The sequence below is a fragment of the Tiliqua scincoides genome, chromosome 3 (assembly GCF_035046505.1).
Source record: "Tiliqua scincoides isolate rTilSci1 chromosome 3, rTilSci1.hap2, whole genome shotgun sequence".
NCBI classification, from domain to species: Eukaryota; Metazoa; Chordata; class Lepidosauria; order Squamata; family Scincidae; genus Tiliqua; species Tiliqua scincoides.
Genome location: NC_089823.1, coordinates 15,804,161 through 15,820,328, shown reverse-complemented (window position 1 = coordinate 15,820,328; position 16,168 = coordinate 15,804,161). Strand labels below are relative to the sequence as shown.

At 46.3% G+C, this 16,168-nt stretch overlaps 1 pseudogene; it reads right to left on the bottom strand.

Moving 5' to 3' along the window:
* Positions 1 to 487: 487 nt before the first annotated feature.
* LOC136646652 (5S ribosomal RNA) lies at positions 488 to 607 on the bottom strand (annotated as a pseudogene).
* Positions 608 to 16,168: the final 15,561 nt, after the last annotated feature.

The window sequence follows — 16,168 nt, the reverse complement described above, 5'->3', positions numbered from 1 at the left end:
TGTCTTCTAGAAAATGGGGCACAACCTGCAAACAGGGCTTTGATTGTCACTGATTTCACCTTAAGTAAAATTCATAGGAAATGTGGGGGTTTTCCCTCAAGTTAAGCATCTGAGGAGTTTCAAGCAAAGTCAAAAGAGTTTTGCTTTGACTAGAAGAATCTTCTCGATGGCACTTGGCCTCCATACACCCATCATGCTCCCTTGGTCTTGATTTCTTCATGGTTTTCAGACATTCCTAATTTTACCCTTCCTTTTGCCCATTGTGCTTTAACAATACAGTAGGTTCTTTTCACTGTGCCTTAAAGAGCTGCGTGTTTCCAAAAATAGTCCCTCCTTAGAGATCAAGTCACCTCTTCATAGTTTGCTCTTGGCTATACTATACAAATCCACTTCTTTGGGAGAATTGGCCAAGATTTTGTTTGCCTTTTGTTTGCCTTAAGGCAAGAAAAATGGTTGACAACCTTCAGTCTCGAAAGACTATGGTATAAGCCTACAGCACCCAGTATTCCCAGGCGGTCTCCCATCCAATTACTAACCAGGCCTGACTCTGCTTAGCTTCCGAGATCAGACGAGATCAGGCATGTGCAGGGTAACAGTTGCTGCAAGTCTGACTTTTTTATCATCTAAAGCAGAAAAGAACTTTCAAGGTCATCAGGTTCATCCTGCCAGTCTCCGGCAGGATACACCAAAAAGTAATTGCATTCCCTAGAAAACCAGCTTTGCATTCATGACCCAAACCTCTTCAGGGCCTGCCCTGGTGGAATGCATTCCACCAGCATGCACTGCCGCAAAAGCACTGTAAAGTGCTTTGTGACAGCGCTAGTAGTTGGGCTGGTGGGAGGACGGAGCCTTGTCCCATGTGCCAGCGGTCATCAGGAAGCTTACCAGACCAGGTAAGCACAAGGTAAGCACAAACTAGCACAAGGGCAGGAGGATGGCAGGAGGATGACAGGGAGGAGGGGAAAAGGGAGAAGGTGGGTGCGGGGTGGGCAGATCTGACCCAGGAGGGGTTGACATTGACAGCACTGGCACACCGTGATTTTAGCACGTCACCCCCCAAGTGTGTGTCACCCCCCCTTTACGCATAACCCACACCCCCTAGCAATGCCACTCGCTCTGTGAACTCAAGGAGGAGTAAGGGTAATTTCTCCCCTAACTAGGGATGCACATTCCTTTTGTGATAAACCAGCCACTGCATCAAATGTAAAGAAACAAATGCAGGAGCTGAGGAGGAGTTCCAACCTTACTTTTTTTCATTCACTACTCCAGTGTTTCTCAAACTGTGGGTCAGGACCCACTAGGTGGGTTGCAAGCCAATTTCAGGAGGGTCCCCATTCATTTCATATTTTATTTTGAATCGATTAGACTTGATGCTACCATGGGATGTGACTGTATTTGGGGAAATGTGACAGACCTGTACTTTTAACAAGTTACTATATATATTCTTTTAACAATGATAGTCAATGGGACGTACTCCTGGGTAAGTGTGGGTAGGACTGCAGCCTAGGATAGTTAAAAAATTTTCCTGCTTGATGATGTCACTTCTGGTCATGACATCACTTCTGGTGGGTCTTGACAGATTCTCATTCTAAAAAGTGGGTCCCTGTGCTAAATGTGTGAGAACCACTGCACTACTCATTTGGAGACATTCTTTTCCATTTCTTGCTCCCCCCCCCCCCAACAAAATAGGTCAGAAGGAGATTACAAGGAGATTCACCAAGGTGTTTTTTTTGTTTTTTTTTACAGACCTGGCCTGAAAGCACTCTCCATAGTAGGCTGCAAATGACAAGCCATCTCTTCATAGCTTGGGATATAGGCTAAAGACATCACCTGGGAAAGTCCCTTCAGGATGCATAGTGCTTCTTTGAACTGCAGTCAGAAATACTGCTGCTGGAGGCAACAGCATTTGGGGGGTGAGTGGATTTGGGGGGTGAGTGGATTTGGGGGGTGAGTGAGGGGTGAGTGGTTTAGAGTTTTGCATCACTACTTTTCTGCCCAGTCAACCAGCACAGCCGCACACACCGCTGCATCGTCCCCCAGCTGGATATCTCTTTCCTCCAAACAGTCTGCTATGCCCCAGTGGGGCTCACGCAGAGCTAGATACTTAGAATCAATTAACAGCAATATGAAATTGCCTTGTACTGAACTAGACCATCTGGCCCAACAGTAGCTCTCAGGCCAAGGTCTATCACAAGGTCTATCCGGTGCACGCGGGTTGTGTGTGCTTGCGCACCTCACATGATGGCAGTGCTTTTTGAAGGATTCTGGTGGGGAAGTTCTACTCACCTGTCTCCCCAGTCACCACACTGGTCATCCAGTCACCCAGTCACCTGGCTGCTACATATTTACATACCACAAGAAGCCAGCAATTGAACAGGCAGCTTGGGAAGCTCATGAGAAGGGGAATGATGGAGACAACCATCCCTTTTCATTAAAGGCAAGTCAGTATCTCATCTCTGAGAGTTACGGAGATCAGCTGATTTCATTAAATACAATCCTAGTGAATATTCTTGCCAAAAAGGGGGGGGGGGAAGAAATGTAGAATAAATGGCATTTGAATACAACAGGGAAATTGACATCCCCATCTTGTTAAATTAATTGAGGTTTATAAAATCTAGTTATTAAGGTTTTCCTGTACCATAAAAAATTAACGAATAGCCTTAGCCTCACAAGCTAGAATGTCAGAGGAAATGGAAGCTTTGTAGAATACACTGTCTATAAATTATTGACATCCTCGCAACCATCCTATTAGACTCCACTCTCCCTCACAAGAAGGATAAATGAATGGGAGATGTCCACTGATTAACTTGTTCCCGTCGTATATTTCAAACAAGCTTCCATAGCACACTTGAGGTCATCAAGGGCTCGGAGAAGAATTTGGATCATTAGAAGGGGCATGTTCCTTCCTGGAAGAGAAATAGATGGTCACCGACTGTATCAATCTTCAATCTCTTGTGCTCACAAGCAATTAAACTCTTGGCCAGAGAAGACAAAAAAAGTATTATAAAGGCCCGTTATTCACAAGGGTTGTTCCATTCCTTGTGCAAACAGGCAAACATTCTGCAGAGAAGACGGTAGTGGTGGTGATGACGATGATAACAGATGTATTCATTATTTAGTAAGACTATTTATATGCCACTTTAAAAAATATTTCCCAAAACTGTTTACATAGAATAATGTGGTCCACAAAATGACTGGGTAGGGTGAAGGGTAACCATTCCCCAAAATGCACACATATGCCAGACCAGGTGCAAGGGAGAAACAGATGACAATGTTGACCCAGCAGATCTGGACCACTCCTGCCATTCATTTCTTCCTATGGAAAAATACCTGATGGACTTGCCCTCCTCACTTGCTGATATCACTGGCTAGAGGACAAAGTTCCAAGCAACACAGTCCTGGAACGAGCTGGAATCCCTAGCATGTATGCACTGCTGAAACAGAGACGCCTGTGTTGGCTCGGTCATGTTGTGAGAATGGACGATGGCCGGATCCCAAAGGATCTCCTATATGGAGAACTCGTGCAAGGAAAGCGCCCTACAGGTAGACCACAGCTGCGATACAAGGACATCTGCAAGAGGGATCTGAAGGCCTTAGGAGTGGACCTCAACAAGTGGGAAACCCTGGCCTCTGAGCGGCCCGCTTGGAGGCAGGCTGTGCAGCATGGCCTTTCCCAGTTTGAAGAGACACTTGGCCAACAGACTGAGGCTAAGAGGCAAAGAAGGAAGGCCCATAGCCAGGGAGACAGACCAGGGACAGACTGCACTTGCTCCCAGTGTGGAAGGGATTGTCACTCCCGAATCGGCCTTTTCAGCCACACTAGACGCTGTTCCAGAACCACCATTCAGAGCGCGATACCATAGTCTTTTGAGACTGAAGGTTGCCAACTAACTAAATTTATGTACTGCTTATTCTGAGAGCTCAAGAGTGTTTTATTTTTATTAGACTAGCAGCCCAAGCCCATCTAAATCCCAGCATGGCAATGTAGTGGCACCAGTATGGCTACTGCTGTATCCTGTGGGAGATTTATAGCTGCTAGAGGTCTCCTCAACATAAGGGGACATTTGTCCCCTCGCCCCAGGGTAAGCCCCAGCAACCACAGTAGGTCAACTTGGATCTGTACCAGCGATATTGTATATCAGTGTAGGCGTAGTAGTAGTAGTAATAGTAGTAGTATCAGTGTAGTATCAGGCCTGGGAAGGGGGTTTGAATATGGCTTGTGCCACTTTCACTGATTCCACCCCCTCCTGAGCCTACTCCTCCCATCCCCTGTTCTGCCCCTCTCCACCCCTTTTGACACTTATCATAAAGTTAATAGAGCTTAGCATTGTGTTAACTTGCTTCCTGTGAATGCTTCCTGTTAGGATTTACAGACAGCAAAAAGCCAGTGAGACACAGGAGACAGTGACAAGAAGCTTGCAATCATAGACAGATAAGATATTAACATGATGGGGAGGATTTTTGAATCACGTTTTGTAGGGTTCACTGCTATCCAGTTTTCGGGGCCCATAGTGGCTGCTAGAACCTATCCCCCATGGATACCAGGGAATGCCCGTACTGTAACTTAGCTGTTGCATGATAAGAAACTATACACCTCCCCCCCCCCTGCACAAACACATTGCATGAAAAGACTATTCACACCGTGTTGGAAAGACAGGTACCCACCAGTTTGAGGGGGAAGGAGAATACTGTGCCAGAAAAGAAACACAAAAGTTGGCAATCTGTGCTGTTTACAGTAATGCCCCCAGCGCTCAAATCCTTTCATTAGAGACAATTGGATTAATAACTGATTAAAACAGTGATTGATGCTCCCATCCCTGAAATGAAAGTATCCAGTTCCACTTCAGTTCGAGCAATGTGCCTTGGTTATCTGTTACTGCTCATTTACCTGCTACTGACTTGCAAGCTTAATTTAAAGCTGTTAAATTAGGGAGAAATCATGCTGAACTCGATGGTAATTTGTCACCGAATGTGTGCTTTTCTCTTTCAGGGGCTCTGTCTGGAAGATAGCCTGGTATTATTTCTGATTCATATCCCTACAGCGTCTGGCAGGAGCCAAGTATATCAAAGGAATGTAGTCTTCATTCAACGAAAGGGAGGGGGGAGAACACCCTGAATTTCATATGGAATTATGGAATTATCTTGTGTTTATTGTGATTGAATAACTCCACTGCCATGACCAATCTGGAGTAAAGCAAAAATTTCTTGCCCCCCACCCCTAAAAGTGAATAGCTAGTATTCAGAGTGCACCAAAAGAGTGGGTGGGTTGAGTATTCGCACGCCGGAACAAGAATGGCACTAAGAGGTTGCTGTGTGGCTTAGCAGTTATTGGCAAGCCTTCCTCTCCATAAATTGTGACCCAGCTATCGAACCACATGTGTGGAGGTGGAACTGGGCCAGAAATATCCTCCTCCTATATACATGGGAGCAGAGCAGCATTCGGAAACATCCTTCCATCTTCCTGTCTCCTTATGACATCACTGATCATCCTCCAATGCCAGGTTCAGGCAGTGCACAGCTCACAGCTTCATTTTCACAGTGATAATAGGGTCACCCTTCTTCACATCTCTAGGAATTTTGCTCGTCTTACCAAGCCTCTTCCTTCGAAATTGCTCAGAGGTTTCCTTCAAGCAGGAACTTCCAGGTGCAAAATTCAATTGCGACTCTCATCCTAGATTTTCTTCAACTTTCCTCAGGCATGGGCAGTTTCTGGGACTAGTTTCTTGGGAGTCCCAGTTCTGGGACTCCCAAGTCTTGACAGGACATCCACTGAGATTGACAGGTGAATGGCAACTGCAGCACAGTTTGACTGCGAGATTCTATACATGTTTCTGGGGATCCCAGATAGTGAGATACAACCCCCAGATATATACACACAGGAATTTTTTTTTTTCATTTACTCAACAATCTCTTTGCTTCCCTAGAATTCCTCTGACATTTCTTCCAAGCCAGAACCTCCAAATTTGTATTGAAATTCCACTTCAGGCCAAATTGAGGGATGAACAAGGAGGAATTTGAGTCTCCTCCTTTTCAATCTTCACTTGTCGGATGTCAAAGATAGAACTGTAGAACAGGTATGATCACAGCCGCCCCTGTGTTCTGTCTTTTCCTTTGAGTGAACTTCTACAACCTCTGATAAAGGAGACCCTGGTGGTCAAAAAGTCTGCCGTTTCCCACTTGGGAATGTCTTTGTTAGAGAACGGGTTTAGATTACTGATATCATTTATTCATGGAGGACTGTTCCCTTCTGCCATGGCCCTTTACAGTAACAGGATCCAATAAAGAAATCAATAGAATTGCCTTCCACACACCAGAGACAAATATGTTCAACCTCCACAGGAATGAACTTTCAGATTACACTGGAAAATGCCAACGAGAATCAGTAGACAACTATACCTTGCTCTTTCATCTGGTTAGGGACCAGAGCATGGATGAAAGTCAACAATGGATGAATGTCAAGCATAAACCTTATTTAGCTTGCACATTTATTTGGGCAGTCAAAAAACAGAACTAACTACATGACACATGCAAATGAGTGCAAAACCTAAGTAAACAGAGGTAAAATTAAAATACACCTAAGAATGTCGATGACCATCACTGAATGTTGGATGAAGTTGGACAAAAGAGGAAAGCATGTGGGTGAAATTTTTGAGATGCCATCAGTATATTTTTGAGGAGTGCTCAAAAATTGTTACTTCATTGTTTCTAAGCATTGTGAAGTAGCATGCTTACAGCCCAATCTTCTTGGGCCTCATCACTACCACAATGCATGTTCCATGGGCAGCATCTGCTGAAAAATGACCATATCGTGCCTTCTGGCAGTATACTGAGTAGCGCACTGCCAGAGTGCCATCAGGAAGGTCAGAGCCTTACTGCGGTAAGAGCCCCAACCACCCCAGTCCAATAGGAAAATAAGGTGGCTGGGGGAGAGGATGGAATGGGGTCAGGTGAAACAGGGCAGGAAGGTGGGAGAAATGATGGTGGAAAGGCTGTGGGAGTAGGTGGATCCAGCGATGATGGTGGTCACCAGATCCTATCCCTGCTGGAACCAGCCTCTCTGCTCCCTTTCTCTCCTTGGACTTGTGCCAGCAAAATTGCTGGCACAGGTCAGTGTTCATTGTGGGGTGGGAGGCTTACGGACAGGAGAGGAGATTTAAATCCCCTTTCCCTTCTGAAGCTTCCTGCTCTGCCCCCCCCCCCAAACTGGATACAGCGCGTTGCATCAATGGGGAAGGTTGGGCTGTTAAATATTGTTGCGTGATGGGATCCTAAAGGCTTACCTTAGGGAGGATGTAACAGATAACAAAGGGCTGTTGTATCAACACGGAATGCCCAGCAGAGGAAGACGTTAGGGTGATATAGGGATTTCAGGTATTTCCCAAGTTCACAAAAAGAAAGTTTACAAGAACTGCCAGATGCCAGATGCAAGGGAGGGCACCAGGATGAGGTCTCTTGTTATCAGGTGTGCTCCCTGGGGCATTTGGTGGGCCGCTGTGAGATACAGGAAGCTGGACTAGATGGGCCTATGGCCTGATCCAGTGGGGCTGTTCTTATGTTCTTATGTTAACTGCTCTTTTGAAATGAACAAGTTAGTCTGAGGCTAAAGAGAAGACAGAAAGTAATGCACTATTCATTTGTGGATATTTTTAAAAAGTGTCATGCCTTTTAGGAGGAAAGAACACAGTGCCTGTTAAATAAACCATGGAATATCGTGGGTCCCTTTCTTAAATCTCTGAATACTTCAGGCTCAACCCCATTGCAATGCCAGTGGTGCGGTGGTACATTTTGAAGCGCAGGGGCTTATCACAGTGTCCTCACAGCAGCCAAAAATCCCGTGGGATGCAGCAGAGGCCATGCTGGCACCACTGCACTGCTGCTCAGGTGTTTAGTTCCCCCCCATGAATGCTCCATAAATCCCTGCGATTGTGTCTTTAAGGCCCCTCCACTTACCAGCTACAAGACCCAGGGAGAGATCTCTTAATCCATGATAAGGGACACTGGGTTTTCCTAGTTCCTTTCAAAACCACTCTACAATTACTGCTTTTCCTTGCTGTGATGAGAAAATGCAGCACATTCTCAGCTGCAAAGGAACGGGAAATAGCAGTGGCCTTGCCCCAAATGAAGCATTGAGCAGTCCTAGTCTCAGCCACATGACTGATTTCAAAGGCAGTGTGGACGAGAGGAAGTGCTGTGGCTTAATGTGTTTCTGTGAAACAAGTGAAACAGACATGGATTCTTCTCAATCGCTTTAGCAGAGAGCCCTCTATCTTTTAATGTCGCCCTGAAGCCACCCACGGAAACCAGCCACAATTAACAGTACAATTCACAGTGGTGCTGCTGTTGCTGTCAGGATTAGATGTGAATGCCGGAGCATGGGCAGGTAGCTGCTTGCCCAGGAAGCTTCGTGCATGGTCTTGGAATTCACTTTCTCTGACAGCCTGATCCTGTAAGGCTGCAGACCTCTTCGCACTTTCCTCGGAGTAAGTCCCATTGCATTCAATGGAACTTACTTCTGAGTAGGCATGCATAGGATTGCGCTGCCAAGTGGCATGCCAGTAGAATGCATGACCTGCCAGTGTGCCTAGCATTTGCACTGTCACAAAACCACCATAAAGCATTTTGCAATAGTGCAAAGGCCAGGTATACCAATGGGAAGGCCAGACACGTCCCATTGGGCACCGATGGCCGCACGGACGCCTATCAGAGCAGGTAAGTTCAGCACAGGGCAGGGGAAAGGCTGGGAGGGGCTGGATCGGGGCAGGGGGAAGGCAGTGATGAGGCAGGGGTGAGCAGATCAGGCTCGGAAGGGAGCGGATCAGGCTCGGAAGGGAGCTTGACGGTGCTGACATGAGTCGTATCCTATCCCCCTTCCTGGTCCTGATCTGCCAGCACAGATCAACTCAGATTTGAGCCAGTAATATTGCAGGTGCAGGTCCAAGTTGGCCCACTGTGATTGCTGGGGCTTACCCTGGGGCAAGGGGACAAATATCCTCTTACCCCTAGGAGACCTCCAACAGCTGACATTTTCCTGCTAGATACAGCACCAGCACCACTGTATCGCCACACAAGAATTTAGTTAGCATTGGGCTGCCTAACATACCTTGAAGGTTGCCAATGGACTAGAAACAAAAATCTGAGCATTTAGCTGGAGGTCGATCTACCACATTTAGTCGGTGGTGCTATTTATCTTTATTACATGAAAGCCTGAAGCACCACAAAATGAATATGATCGCTCACTGCTAATCCCTGCAAATCAAGCCACTGGTAAAAGCACAGCTGCAGGGGCTACTCTAAAAGTTGGCAACCCAGTCTGCCTCAGATGCAGATGTAAAAGCCATTAGAATGCCTCCACGCTAACGGCCCATTGCCCCAGGCTGAGGTTTCTCTCCTATTGGAGGAGGGGCACCTGGGGCGGGTGCCTCAGCTCTTTTAGGCACATGTCTTTCTTGCCAGAGCTCAGTCGAACCCGGAAGCTTCTCCTGCCCTCCCGCCCCATGGACAGACTGAGATTAGCTAGTTGCTCTTCGAGGGCCGGGTAGGAATTTTTTTGAAGTCAGCTGGTTGGCCTGGCTGGCAGTTTTTTCCTACCCCAGTCTGCCTAGGGTGAGGTGTGGGTTTTAAAGGTTTCCCCCCTTCATTGGCACTTCATTTATCGGTCACTTGAAGTGATGCGTGTAGGGTTGGGTAGGCAATTTTACTACATCTGGGGTCCAATCTGAAGCAACAAGGTCAGGGGTGGGCCATGACCGCTCTTATGATGCGGTCTTGAAGGAGGTTTGAAGGAGGTTGGCCGGTAAGCCCTTGACTGAACTGGTGAGGCTTGGCAAGGCTGAAGTGAGCTGAACAGCTGCCTTGACCCTTTGGGGGCAACAAGAATGAACTGACTTAGGCCTTGTACTGGACTGGGCCTTGAGTCAGGTGGTATGCCCAAGATACTTACTGGGGAGGTAGACAACTAGAGTCATTTCCCCTTACTTAGTGCCCCGCGTGCTGGGAATTTGCATTTTATAGTCTAACATGCCCTGCTGCAATTGTTATAAATTTATCAATTAAAGTGGTCCCGTTAAAACCCAAGTTGCAATCCGATGTCTTATTTGGTTGGTGTGGGATAATTGTTATAGGGTTGAAATGAGGAAGGAGTGATCAGACAGTTTGTGCAGTGGCCTGACACTGCTACACAACAAATGATCAGAAGCCTGCCAAAATGGAAACAATCTCTCCTTTTTTCCTCTCTGGGCATTCCACGCAGCTTCTGCCTCGAGAGCAAGACAGAATGCTTATTGTCCTTTTGTTGCCGACTCTCAACCTAGACAAATGCGTTGCTTGGCGATTTTCACCTCCGCAACAGGAGAACAAAGTCTAGAGATAATGACAGCCGGAGCACATTGAGGGCCCAGTAGCAACGTCAGACTACATGCACAAGCTTAAAAAGAAATCGAAGTGCTGTTTTCAGAGCATTGGCACAAAATATAAAGTGTCACATGATTTAGCTGTTCCGTTCCACCATGCAACGCAAACAATATCCCCACAGATAATACGTGAAATCAGAAGGAACTGCATTTTCTGTTGGCTGAATCAGATGACTAGTTTTGACTAATCTCCCCAAATCCAAATGTGTGACTAACTCCCTGGTCTCTGTACTAAATATTGTGAAAGGTTATTTTCTTGTAAGAAGATAAGAGCCCAGCTGGACTTGATCAAGGGTCCATGCATCCCATCCTGCTTCCCATACACAGTGGCCAATCAGATGCCTCCACGAATCCACCAAGCCATAAATGCAATAGCCCCCTCTTGGTATAACCCCTCACCAACTGGAATCCAGTGGCATGCCATCTCTAACCATGGAGGGTCCGCATTGCCATCATAGGTGTTATTAAGATAGATCCTCAGTGACTTTTTGTCTCAAACTCTTTTGAAGCCAACTTAGCTGGTAGTCATAAACACATCATCTAAATTCCCAGGACTCCTAGGACCTGCTGAAGGCATATGATGTATAGCCTAGTCTTGTACTTGTAACTGCACACCCTTGGGTCTTCTCTTCTGCTGACATTGACTGCCATAAAGCAGTCGCAAAAGGCATTCTGTTAGCGCACTAGTCTGCATACTGCTGGGAGTGCCGGCGGAAAGGTTTCTGCCTTCCGGCCCACATCATCATGTCTCCCACCTTCACTGACAAAGGTACATCAGTGGGAGGGTGGAACATGGGCAGGGAAGGACAAAACAGCATAGCTGAAGGGTAGGGAGAGATCAGTGGATGGGCAGATTGGGCTGGAAGGGGGAAGGATCTGCTGTCGATATCCTAACCCCTTTCCTGGACCCAATCCTGTGGTGCGGGAACATGTGGCCCTGTGTCAGATCTTTAGCTGTCAAAGGTCTGAGTAGACCCCCCTGCACCAATGAGGCTTACCCCAGGGTAAGGGAACAATTGCTCCTTACCCAGATGAGACCACCAGAACTGCCCTCCATGATGAGTTGTTGCCATTTTGGCACCACTGTTACCAAAAGGGGCTGTTTTGTTTAGGGCAGGGGTGCTCAATAGGTGGATCGCAATCTACCAGTAGATCACGAGGCAAAATGAGTAGATCGCGGAGCCCTGTCTCTCCAAACTGTTATTATGTCAGTTTCGTCTAGTGACTAGACGAAACTGACATATTTAGCTGACACTAAACTGACACTGAAATTGACACTTTAGCTGCTTGTGCAGCAACAAAACTGACGAAACTGACTAGACTCCAGCAGGGGCTCCATACATTAAAGGGGGTGTCTGTCAGACGCTTCCTTCCCCCCTGGTAGATCTCCGGGCCTTGCTGGGTTTCAAAGTAGCTCTCGAGCCAAAAAAGTGTGAGCACCCCTGGTTTAGGGGAATTAGTATACTACCCTTTTTGGAATTTCAGGATCGCAGGCTAGATAACAAGACGGCGTAATGCAGAGAAATTCCCTTTTTTTGCTTAAGGAGGGGACTGACAGAAAGATAACTTTTTAATACAAGATTAGATTTTTATTACAAAAGCACAGAGGAAAACATTGCACATTTCTTGGTTCTAGTACTTGAAAAGTGCACCTAGCTTATGGTGGTTGCATGTGACATGTATTTGGTGCATCCAAGGAAATTAGGAAAAGGGAAATTTGTAGGGAAGGATTTTAGGGGTCCCTGGTCTGCTAAACCCCGTTGCTAACTAAAGATGGGGAGAGAAGGGGAGAAATAGGTAGGAAAGAAAGAAGGGAAAGAGTTCCAAATGCATATAGTTACCTGCCCTGAAAAGCAGTTGGATGGGGGATGGAGAGTCCTATGGAGGACCTTCACAATACAGATGTGTTGTGTCCTTGGAGGGGGGAGCCCAGAGAGAGCGAGAGAGCACATGGCCGGAGCCCTCTCTTAAAAGAGTTTTTGCTGTGACTGAAATGGGCTGGGCGCTGAGCTGGGGGAAAACTACCGCCCACCAGGGTGTTTGGGGTCAAGATGTCCCTGATCAGCAAGATTCAATGTGTCTAATGGCTGGTTTCCTAGCTAGGGGAACTTACACAATAAGCAGTGATTGAGTTAAACAACACAACAATAGGAGGCACTTAAGCAATGATTCACTATGCCAGCCTGGAGAGGTGGAGGTTGTATAATCGATCTGGAGAGGTAGAGGTTGTGTAAGCGACCTGGAGAGGTGGAGGTTGTCTGTGAGAAGTTTTTGGCCTGCATGATATTTTAGTCCATAATAACATAACCAGATATAAAATCACAACCTAAAAGGAAAAAGGGGATTTTCACGTAACACCACTGCATCAATTGTGTGTGTGTGTATGTGTGTGTGTGTGTGTGTGGTGGATATGATTGGCAGTCTCCTTCCTTACTGAATGGCACAGTTCTGGACCTGATCAGTTCCTGGGTGGATGATCACCTGAGAAGCCCTGAACTTTGTGACAGAAGAAAGGCAGACTATAAATGCAATTAATTAAGCATGGTTTGTTTTTTTTAAAACCTGCTTCTGTCTGCCCTGAATCATCTGTCAATCAATTTCATCAGATGCTCCTGAGTTCTGTTATCGGAAACCTCTCTCTCCTCCATGCTTGCAAGAGCATGGAGGCCACCTGCGTATTAGCATATTTAATGTGATGGGAAATCCAGGCCTGCCTCCATCATTGCTGACTGTTGTGTGCCATGGAAAATGTATTATTTTAATTTTCTGCACAGTTGTGTGAGGCTCCGGCAGTTATCAGCTGGGAAAACATCTTAGGAGAGACAGTGAGCCCAAAGAAGCAAGGAGGAGAATGAATATTGGTTCCCTTATAATCATTAGTTATACATAGCCTTGCAGAAATCTCCCAAACAAGCAAACAGAAATTCACAGCAAATGTAACAACACTCCATTCCCATATGTTTATTTCATTTAATTAAACGAAAGATGTTGTCAATTTAAATAACACGAGCCTCATTAGTCTTCTGAGACTGTGTATATCTGGCTAAGATTACTGGACTTAAGAGCTTTATTGCCTAATTGAGAAGATGGGGTCATCGCCTTGCATGACTTTTGCTTATTACGCTCTCAAAATGTCATTCTTAGTGCCACAACACTGGAAGTTAAAACCTGCCTTTGAATCCTCAGGACTCCTCCTGTCTGATGCCCAGGTTTCCCCCAAGATTATCATTGTTAATCATTCTTAGAGGATGCTCTGTAACGGACAGATAATTTCATAACCAGTTTTGTATCTTTCAAACAGTTGACACCCTGTTGAGTTGGGAGAGAGAAACAAAGTGAAAGACATAAGATCAGTGGCGCAGTTTGAGGGGGTGCCAAGCACTAAGTTTTGCAGGAAGCCTCACTGTGGTGCACAAGTGGCCACCCTCCCCTTCAGAGCCATTCTGTGCAACAAGAGCAAAATGGGGGCAATGCCAGTCCTGGGTGACCCGGAGCAGCTCCAGCCTGCTTGGATTTGCACCACCTCTTCAGGTGGTGTGGATCCAAGTAACCCCATTGGGGCTGCTGCAGCACTACCTCGTGTAAGGGGGATGAGGCAGCCCCAACCCTGCTCTAGATTCAGCACAGGGGCAGGTTTGGATTGAGGTGTAAGTTCCTTTTCTATATGACAGTGCAAGGGAGCGGCAAGCAATGTTTGGCCAGCAAGGCCATCAGTTTGACCCCATGGTGCCCAAAAGTAGGTGGAAGTCCCCTATAATCTAAGTTGCTGAGAGCTCCCATACTGTCCATAGGACACAGGGCTCAGACTCCTTTCATTATTTAAACGGCTTTACAGTATTAAAACACTCTGTTCCATTTTCCCAATTAAATATTTTTTTAGAGCCCTCTATTTTATAGTGCCTCCGCTTAATTGGAAATTCTACTAATGACAGATAACAACTTCACATTACAACGTGCAATATTTGTTTTTCACAGATGGGCAAGCAACGCAAAATGGTTTGGAATGTTCTTGGTAGTAATAAATCAGTTTCCCGTGAATATTCAAAATCACAACAATTTCATTTATTTTCCTTAAATCAGAGTTCAGGCCCTGGTGATGTGATTAATGGCAGATGTTCCACATGTGTAAATAAAGAGAAAGCCATTTGTTTTATTGCATGGCAGTGCTGGGCTTGCAATACATCGCGGCAGCTCATTTTCAACTCTCTGGAGTGCAAAAGGAACTGGCAAAAGGACACCTGTGTGCTACTTCTCACCTGGTTTTAGTACCTACCTGCTCATCACAAGCTTCAGACCACACTGTTAACAGCCAAAAGGTGTCACTAATTTTAATTAGCACTGTGCTCTTACTCCACCTGATTTCTCTCTGTCTCCCAATATATGCTTGCCTCTGATCAGTGGCGTAGCTAGAGAGGGTGCAAAGCTAGAGGGGTGCAAAGAGGGGGATGCAAAGCACTAAGTTTTGTAGATGCCTAACATGTCATGGAAGCAGTCCCTCCCTTCCCCCTCCTCTCCCCCTCCCCTTCAGAGCCATTCCGGGCAGTGGGAACAAAATGGAGGTGAATGCCATTTCAAAGGGAGGAGCCGCTTGCAAGACGCATTCAGGCACCTGCCAGTCTTAGTGCTTTGCACCCCTTCTAGCTACGCCACTGCCTCTGATCTTTGTTCCTTTTACAGCTCGTGGCTGCTGTCATCCAGTCCCCGTCCCCCATTTGTGAGCTTTCCAGAACATGGCAAATATTCAGAAAAAGCATACTGGACTTGATGAAGCTTTAAGGTCATGGAACAGGGTTTTTCTTATGTTTTAACATTGCATTCTGAAACTTTTCTGCTGTCCTCAGTAGGGGTCAAGACACAGCATCAGTTCTGTTTCACAATTGATAAGGGTTATCACAATGCTGGCCTGGGACTCAAATCCCCCTCCCCCCCCCCCAAAAAAAAAAAAAAATATGTCCATCTCTCAAACTCCTGTGGTACGTCTGCGGACCATTCATGGCACACCAATGCGCCATGGCTGAATGGTTGAAAATCACCATCCTAATGGATCATGCTTGAGGAGGACCCTGCCATTTCACAAAGGTAAAAAGCTTCTATAGCAGTGGTTCCCAAACCTTTTAGCACTGGGACCCACATTTAAAAACAGGACTGCATTGGAACCCATCTAGCTACACAAGACTAAAATTTTTTTTAAAAGTTTCACCCTACCAGCTGCTCAAGCATCTGTTTTTGTATTTTTTTTATTTTTTTTTACTATAGGGGACTGTCTTCTGGAGCATTTTTGAGCTCCACATTCATTGAATCGGGACCATTCTGATGGCCTTGTATTCCCTTTCACCTGGCCCTCGATAACAGCCCAGGCATGATTACCTACTCTTGAGTAAATGCACATTTGTGGCTCAGTTTTGTTTTTCATAGAGCTCAGTACATTTTCTTTGTCAGCTCTCAGCTTGTTGGTTTTTACCATCCACCAACAATCAGTGAGTGACCCACAGTTTGGGAAACACTGATTTATAGCATTAGAGCAAGGGTGCCCAAACCCTGGCCCTGGGGCCACATGTGGCCCTCAAGGCTTCTCAATGTGGCCCTCAGGGAGACGCCAGTCTCCAATAAGCCTCTGGCCCTCTGGAGATTTGTTGGAGCCCGTACTGGCCCGACGCAACTGCTCTCAGCATGAGGGCGACTGTTTGACCTCTCGTGTGAGCTGTGGGATGAGGGCTCCCTCCACTTCTTACTGTTTCATGTCTGTGATGCAGCAGAGG